The following is a 9388-nucleotide window of genomic DNA, read 5'->3' as shown; positions in this document are numbered from 1 at the left end:
AAAAGTCTCATTTTTCAATAATTTATTTCGATTAAAATTTTATATTAATATTTAAAAATTAATAATATGGATTAGATCTTGATTCTTCATATACCAATATGCTTACACAATCTTCAAACACTATTCAGCTACGAAAAAAACCATCTACATGTTCCAAGAACTATACATTTTTTATAAATCTAGACTTAATTAATGACTTATAAAAATTTTATGTAAAAATAAAAACATAATAAAATATCAAAATAATAACTAAAAATAGGCAAAAAAAAGATTTGACGGCTATTTTGTTTAATATATATATATATTATATTTATTTATTTATTATCCATGACTTAGACTCTTGCTAAGAGAAATGTTACGTGTAGACATGTCTTACATTGACAGTTATGTGCTTAATATATGATATTTCGATCAATTTAATTAGAAAGGCTTGTAAAAGGGGTAGTTTTTATTCGCTGGCTTGTACCCAAAAGGGTTGCAAATAATTGGATCACATGCATAAATCTCATCCATTGGATTGAATCCTCTACTGATCAAAAGCCACTTGATATAAAGAAGATATCTTTCTCTATTAAAAAAGTAGTGGCCACGTGTTGACGGAAAGCTACAGTTACTCGGCAGGCAATGTTAAGCTTATTTCGATGTTACACAATGAATAAAAGATTACAACTTTACTTTAATTGATCATATATAAATACTAATGGATATAACCACACCTAACTAGTTGAGGGATCTGATGGGAACGCTACGCATAGCGATTGTCTCTATAGTCAATCCAAGTCCAAATCCACACAATACTCCATATTGGCATCCTTATCCAATAGTTTTTTCTTTTTTAAGCGATCGCTTTCTCATCTCATCCAGAATGAAGAACACACAAGCACTTGCCATATTTCCGTACTCGCTCAGCACATGTCGACTGGCCAAGAGCTTTTCTTTCTTCAAATTGAGTTTTGATTCAATCAGATCTAGAACTGCTCGACCACCGGGATAGGCCACCCAAAAAAGTGAATTCCAGTCATTGATCCCATTTGGAGTGAAAGCATCAACCAAACACTTTTTGATGTTGTTTGATACGTGGCCAGGCAAGGTCTTGGCTAAGTTAACAATGAGGCCGGCTTCCCGAGAGTGGATTTCAACTGCTTCCCTTGAGTTGGGAATGGTATGTTGAAATGCTCCCACAACTTCAAAAATGGGACGTTCGATTGATCTATCCGGATTAGATCCGACAATCAAAGCCGATGCCCCATCGCCAAATAGTGCTTGGCTGACAAGCAAATCAGAATGGGTATGACAAGTGCCACTAAAAATACAAACGGTGAGCTCGGAGCAAACAGCAAGGACCCTTGCACCGGGGTTATTCTCAGCGATGTCTTTGGCTAGCCAAAGGATGCAACCCCCACTCGCACAAGCTTGGTGGCAGAGCATGTATCGTTGCACAGAATGGTCAAGGTTAAGGAGCTCCACGAGACGCAAATCGGCACCGGGCATATCGAGACCAGATGTGGTGCCAAACATCACGTGAGTAATCTTGGAAAGCGGTTGCCCCCAATCATTGATTGCCTCGAGTGCAGCTTCTTTGGCCAGCTTTGGAATTTCCTCGACTAGGATCTCTTGACGAGTATCCATAGATGGAGCCAAACAGGCGCACAAGTTAGGCATCCCCTCAAGCATTTCTTCGGTGAGATACATGTGACGCTTTTTGATGCATGTCTTTTCACAGATGTGCTTCATCTTCTCTTTGAGATCCGGCAAGTGCTCGTTCTTAGTGACCCTAAAATAGAAGTCGGGATAGTCGGCCTGATAAACGTAGTTGGGCGGATTGGCAGTGCCAATGCCAAGGATCATGGCTCTCTGTCGACTGTCGTTATGGCGCTGCTGGGCTATTTGAATTTGCTCCATCGATCACAGCCTTGCTTAATTCCTGCTCTAATAGTATTGATGAATTGCAGGGATGGATGGATGGATGAGAGAGTTGGGTTGCTTTGATCCTATTTATAGCATACAACTCCTAGTCCTAGCCCAGTCGCCGGCTCGACTTGGCCGTCGAGGAAATGACCACAAACCACGATGCCTTCTGGACTTGGCCGTCACGTTGGATAATATATTATATAATATATAATGTTATAATCCACCCCACCCACCACACACAAACATATATGATGTGTCATTACCTAAAATTATCAGAATACTCCTACGTGCTAATAGTCTTGCTCGCCACGTGAATTATCTGAGAGGCTAACACGTAGCAAGTCAACAATCTTGTGCGGAATCCGAAAGATCCGAGCCGGTCCTCATCAGGTATAAAAAGTTTCACAGCTCTTACATTTATTACGACTTGCATTTACTCTACTAATTTGAGCGTCAGAATCCACCCCAGGGGACCTTAGCCCCGCCACTCCGTTGTTTTGCAGGTCCTATCACCGAGGTCCGACATCACCAAATTCGAGGTCCGATTCCCGAGATCTATTCGCAGAGATAGCACGTGGTGGTCGGTCCCAAAAACCATCGTCAACATACATACTATACATAGCATTGTTATTAGTTTAATATACACACATTTTGACTGCTTGAATCCACTGTGCATCTGTGAGTGGGTCGTGTGTCTTCTTAAATTGACCTTGTGGTTTTGAAAAAGTTCACTGCAATACTTCCGTTAAGTAATGGATAAAATATTCATATTATGCAAATGACTCATTCTAACAATATACGTATATATACATATATATATATATTTGTGAAAGAAACAGTATATATAACACTTCACTTCATATCCGTACAAGAAGTCTATGCACACTTGAAAGAAAAACGCATAAATAATACCGAAATTAGAAACAACAGCTTAGCTGTTAGGTTACGGGCCTCTGCCCTGCGGCCCTGCCCCAACCAAATTCCACCCCCTGTTAACAAGTCACTACATGTTCTTTGCGACCCAAAAAAAAGGGCTCGAGCACAAGCTTGAGGCGATTGGGCAATAGACTTAAGGCAATTGAGCGAATTTTTGTGGTCTAAATGGCGGAAGTGACTGGTATATGCAAACACTCCAACAATTAAGTGAGAATGAGAATTGACAATGTATCAGTAAGGTCAGAGAAGAATATACCTTAACCAATGATAAGGTTGATTTATATAGAGGGCAAAAGAGAGGAGTCCCTTTGTGTGCATGGTTACCTTGGGCGTCATAGGGTGATGGGACTGAGATTTCTGGTGTTGGCGAGGCTCCCTGGCGAAGGCATTGCGCCGACAAGACCGACAATAAATGCGGATGGGATTCATAGCTGATGTAGGAGTGTTGCAGGTACCAAGGTATTAATGATCACTACAGGTACGTAAAGGGGTTGAGATTGGGCCAAAATTTCAATAAAGGTCTTGGGCTTCTATTAGGCTTGGTTTGATTGGGCTAGCATAGTCCACAGTCCCCCAGCTGGTCGAATGTTTGCGAGGGCAAACATTCGAGCTTGGAATGCCAAGATGATGGTTGAACTTTTATCGTGTGAGACCGGGATAGTCAAGCTCGGGACAAAACCCCTGAGGCGTTGTAAAGGAGCTTGTGGTGCATTAACCGAAGAGATGGGACTTTGTGATAAGGGCCAAGCTTGGAATGTGCAACCGAGATGATTAAGGTCAGTTATACGTAACTGGGATATTCTAAGCTTGGTATATACGACTAAGATGGTTGAGCTCGGCATGCTCAAGGTGACGGGCGTTTCTGGGTGTTATTAATTTTTCGGCGTGGAGCTTAATGATTTTGGGGTGACTTTTAATGTTCTAACATAGTATGGCCGTTTTAGAGATTCGAAGTGTTAGGTATATAGGGTAAGGCGACGTGGTGTAGGTGGAGAGGCGTCCCTTTGCCTTCAGTGCACGACAAATGGCATGATCTTGACAGTCACTTTGCGATGGATGGACTCCGACTATTGGATGTGTCGCTTGATACTTATACAAGAGTCACTTCCTGTTTCATGTCCCACTTTTTGCATTTGCTTCCATTTTCAAACTCTTCGACCTTTGTAAATCCCCTATGTTTTCTTTGCTTTTCAGCTCCGATCAAGGTTATTTTTCGGCAACAGTTGAGGCTCTTTCTTCCATTTAGTTCCTTCGATTCCTTTGTTTCCCAGGTAATTTCTTAAGCTTTAACCCCTTTGTTTGGCTATTTTCATCAATAGGTGTTTCAATGAGAGTTTTGGGGAGATTGTTTTGTCGATGATGGGTCTGTCATCTGGTCTGGTGGCGGGTCTCATTGGCTAGTTTATTAGGGTAAGTCAGGACATGAATTCGAAACTTATGTCGGTCGGGTGCCAAAGTTCTGATTATTCTATTTTCCTTAATTCCTTCGAGGACAATGCAAGTATTATTATGTTTGTGTTACATTTCCCTCTCTCTATATATATGTGTATCGATATGGGTTTAGATATTTATTTTGAATATTTTTGTTCTTAGATTTGTGTGTTAGCCTATTTACAATTTAAACATTGTGAGTACTCGGATTTACTTATAATATTTTTAACTAATAAATGGCGATAATTTTGTTTTTGTTTAGGTATTTTCAGATAAATAAAGAGGAATCATGCTAGGTGTACACCCATTTTGTACATCATGGATTACATAAGGGGATATTATGATCAAAATACCCTGCGCCTCACATGCGCCTCACGCGCCTTATGAGGGTTTTTTTTTGTCATAATACCCCCTTATGTAGTCTAAAATGTACAAAATGAGTGTACCAATAGCATTTTCCAATAAAGAGGTAGAGAGTTGGTTGTAGGCTACTAATTGAATTAAAATCTAATTAAATTGTACTAGAAAACTAAAAGGATTTTCTGAACTAATTGAAATAGAATTGTTTGATGAATATTTATATTTCAGTGTCTATTTTCCGGTGGAGTGCAATAAATAAAATCAATTATAATCATGCATTCTTAAATGGCTTTTGATGCCCTGTTTAGCCAAACAAATTAGCAATCACAAAACCAATTTCGACCTCAATTCCAACCCCTAAAAATTACGTTAAAAAGCTACTTAGTTTTCATCACCAAATATTAAATTTAATAGATTTTAAAGATTTAAAATAAAAACGTTTATTAATTGAGATTAAATATAAGAATATAATTGATTGTGGGTCAATGTATTCTTACTTGCCCAAGTTGTTTAATTTTAATATATTGGAAGAGTGGCATTACTAAGGTAATAATTCACTACAAGAGGTTTGATTTTTTCCGGCGGTTAAAAAACTGTCGGAAAAAGTAAAAAAATCGCCGGTAAAATTTTTACCGGCGGTAATTTCATCTGTCGGAAATACGTCCGTCGGAAAATATTACCGGCGGTTTTCAACCGCCGGGAAAAAAAAATTACCGACGGTTTCTTCAAACCGCCGGTAAAAATAAGAATTCCCGACGGTTACTAAAATTTGCCGGCAAAGTTTTTTATTTACCGGCGGTTTAAAACCGCCGGTAAAAAATAATTACCGGCGGTTTAAAACCGCCGGTAAAATCCAGCTATTAAAAAAATTTTTCGGCGGTTCAAAACCGCCGGTAAAACACAATTACCTGCGGTTTAAAATCGCCGGCAAAGGTTTTATACCGATGGTTTAGAACCGCCGGTAAAATCCGGCTATTATAAAAAATTTGCCGGCGGTTTAAAACCGCCGGTAAAAGCCGGCTAATTTAAAAAAATTGCCGACGGTTTAAAACCGCCGGTAATGATATTATTACCGGCGGTTTTAAACCGTCGGCAAAGGTATTCACGGCGAAAAACAAAAACGCACCAACAATACTAAAATTTTTTTTTTTAGAACCTGTGTACCTGTATAACATTAATCAAATGCAATCCTGTATAACAAAAAATCACGAACAATTTTAAAAAATTCACCCACTACACACAACTAGTATAACAATTGTATAATAAATCTATTTAAATACCATTACAATTTTAAAAGATCAATCTTGTCACATCTCATTACACAATACCATTTTTGTACATACAAATCAACCCCTTAAACTAAAACATGTCCGAGTAACCTCAAATAACCCTTGACTACACCACCATACTGCTCCAACCAAAATTGCATATTATATTTTTTCGATCTGCATTGAAAAACAATAGATCTATAAGTATGTGCATTAACTATGAAATTACATAAAATATGTTCAAAATTGCATAACTATATACAAAAACACTTACATCTGAGACCCTCCATGGTATTGTAGTTTTACTGTTATTAGCATCCCTCAAGACACGCATCCCAGAAAATTGTCGAGGCAATGGATATAAAGGTTTCAGCACTTTCTGAATACTAATTTCAACAAATTCATTACCTAGCTCTACTCCCCCTACAGATTTGGTCGGATCAATGGATACAATGATTGCCTCAGCAACAATATGGCGAGGTATTCGTCCATTCATCAAGTGAACAAATTCACTAATCTGTTATATCATACAAAATAATAAAAATTACTTAGTATATAATATCATGAGTATCCATGAGAATGATAACAAAGCAAGACATAAAACCATTTCTTAACGTAGATACTAAACTTCCACTAGTGCTATTAGTTATTCTTAAAACCAACTAGTAAAAACAATTAATTTTGCTTCTCTAAAATAAGTCTAAAACTAATAAGTGTTTTGAGATAAAATGCAGAAAACTAAAAGAGTGTTCAAACATAATGAAGCCGCATAATTCAAAGGGATTGACTGAAGCGAGGGAGGGAGAGGCTCATGCCTGGTCCAATAATAAAGAGCATGTTTTTTGAGGGAGAAGCTGCAAAAGATGAGACATCAAAAGGTGGGACTCCAAAAGAGTATTTCAAAGAATTTGAGGAAAAAGAGCTAGAAATTTGTGTCCTAAAGCCTTTTTAAGCCTCCTTGTTCTTCAGCCCCTCCATCCAAACCAAAACGAAAGCGAAATCCAATCCAAGCATCCGAAGTTAAAAACAAACAGACCAGAGAGGGTTAAAAAGGCTTTCTTTCATCGTCGATCTTACCGTTGAATTGCGGATCATGATTCATAAAGGTCACGATCAATTGCCAAATAAGCAAATCAAAATTCCCAAATTTCCACAAGCACATATTATCAAAGCATGATTAAAGTGCGACAATCATGAAAGTTCTTCCCACACATTGGCAGGTCCACAAATTTCAAGCATCTAATCTATTTGATAGCGAATTACCTCTAAATGATGATCATATTCTGGTATTGATAATCCAGCATATTCAGCTTCGGGTGATGGTGTGCTTGCATGTGTAGCAGAAGCACTAGCATACGAGGATGGCTATATTTCAAAATAGTTTAGTTAATATATATAGTAAACATGTAATTTTAAATCAAATGCACTAATGAACGACATACCTGTCTCGGTTGTGGTATATTGTCTGGAGCTGGTGGTATATGTCCCATTGCCTCAAGTATTGCACGAACTTGCATTTGAACTTGACTTTGGATTTGAACTTGAAATTTTTCTTCTAGCTCGGCAGTAATTTGCGCACGCATTTGGTCATACTGCTCTTGAGGCACTTGATATTGTTGTCTTTGTCTAACCTTAGTTGGGCATGTTCCAAGTCCTCCCATCCTTACCCTGCCATGCCCATCTTTGCCTAGTATTTGAGTAAAGACATCCTCTAGCGAATCTGGAGTTTGTTCATCTGTGGGTATTTGTGACAACCTTTCATCCATTTGTTCCTTAAAAAACATTTCACAAGTTAGTTACATAAGTCGACAAGTAAAAGAAACAAAATATATCTACAACTTTCAAATTTTAGAAATACATACGATTATATATGAAGATGTAGAATCTACTATCTCTCCGCTCTTTTTGGTGTGTGTCTTTTTAAAAAGCTTGATTCTATCTGGCTCATCTCCACTTTCAATAGTCATCTAAAAACATATATAAGATATTAAATATTTAAAGTTTAGGCATTACTAATTAAATTATCAATAAATATATATAACTAATATCCATTCTATTCTTACCTGGTGTCTAACCTGAGGATGTGATCGCCTACCGCTAGTGTGACCCATCTTTTGCTTATCTCGATTGGCACGATTTGTCACACTACGTTCCTACTTGTAATATGATATTAGAACTAAGCATAGATAATCCATCTGATATATCTACCCATACATAAATCATACATACCTGTGTTTGCTCACATCCCTAATACTCCACAAGAATCTTCCACTGTTCTGGGTCCACCCCAGGCGGTATTTTTGACAGACGAGCTGCATCTGTCTCATGGCAATCATAATGCCTCTTCAATGTGGCTTTGTATTCTCTCCATTTCTTGGAAGCATGTTGCAAGCAAATTGATTTCCATGTTGTGGGTACATCAGTGTTATCCTGCAATGATATCCTTATTAGAGTATAAAAGTTTAGAGTCAGATAACTAAGAATCAGAGATGTTATTTACTTACCAAGACCTCTTGCCAGATGCGCTCCTTATATGGTTCCATCCCCGGTGATCTCCAATCAGTAAATGTAAGGGGAGCAATACTCCTTACCATCACACCTAGTTGGGTTTCCAACTTAGTTGCCATCTCCCCAACTGGTTGTCCTTCAGCATCAAATTCAATATGAATCTTCTCCTTTCCCCACTTTGAAATTTGTCTTGATATTCCTCTTCCTTTCTTGGCAGTAGATGACATAGAGCTTGTACCTGCTAAAACATAATACCACAATAAATTCAGATTGAATTAGGAAAGAATAATAATTTTTGGTATTTACCTTGCTGACTATGTGAGTTTTGGGGGTTGGATTGTGAGTGGATCAAGTCCTCTTCAGGATGATGGAGATGTGGCGGGACTGGGTTTGGGTTTGGATGATGGGATGGAACTGATTGTGAATCATCGTGGTGTGAATCTATACTACGTGACATGGATCCAAATGGCTAACGAGTCTGCCTCTTAGGTGCCATCAATGTAATTGCCTATTATTGATTTGAATGTAAAAAACAATCTGTTAGCATATCAATTTAGGTTAAACAAAAATAACAAATCAAAACATAAAAAGCTAAAAACATAAACATATATACATACCACATCATTAAATATTATGTAAGGAAGACATATACATGCCACTTCAATATTAGAAATCATTATCATCATTGTGTGCAGTATAAGGAATGGAATTGTCGTCATCATCTGATATATCGACTAGCATACCATCCTCATCAGATTCTCCAGAAGAGTAGTCTTCATCAGATTCTCCTAACTCTGCATGTAAGGACTGATCATTGTTGATTTCAACATGATTACTAATTAAAGCATCTTCCTCGTCACAGCTCCCTACCACATTTCTTTTACCCATGTTATACAAATCTCTAGGTGTCATCTTCATGACAACGTTCCATTCTTCATCAAGAGGATCAGCCACATACCACACTTGTGATGCTT

At 38.0% G+C, this 9388-nt stretch overlaps 1 pseudogene; it reads right to left on the bottom strand.

Moving 5' to 3' along the window:
* Positions 1–510: 510 nt before the first annotated feature.
* Positions 511–2098, bottom strand: LOC127790008 (chalcone synthase 3-like; annotated as a pseudogene).
* Between the last annotated feature and the right edge of the window lie 7290 nt (positions 2099–9388).

The sequence above is a fragment of the Diospyros lotus genome, chromosome 1 (genome assembly GCF_014633365.1).
Source record: "Diospyros lotus cultivar Yz01 chromosome 1, ASM1463336v1, whole genome shotgun sequence".
NCBI classification, from domain to species: domain Eukaryota; kingdom Viridiplantae; phylum Streptophyta; class Magnoliopsida; order Ericales; family Ebenaceae; genus Diospyros; species Diospyros lotus.
This window is presented reverse-complemented; position numbering and strand designations above follow the sequence as displayed.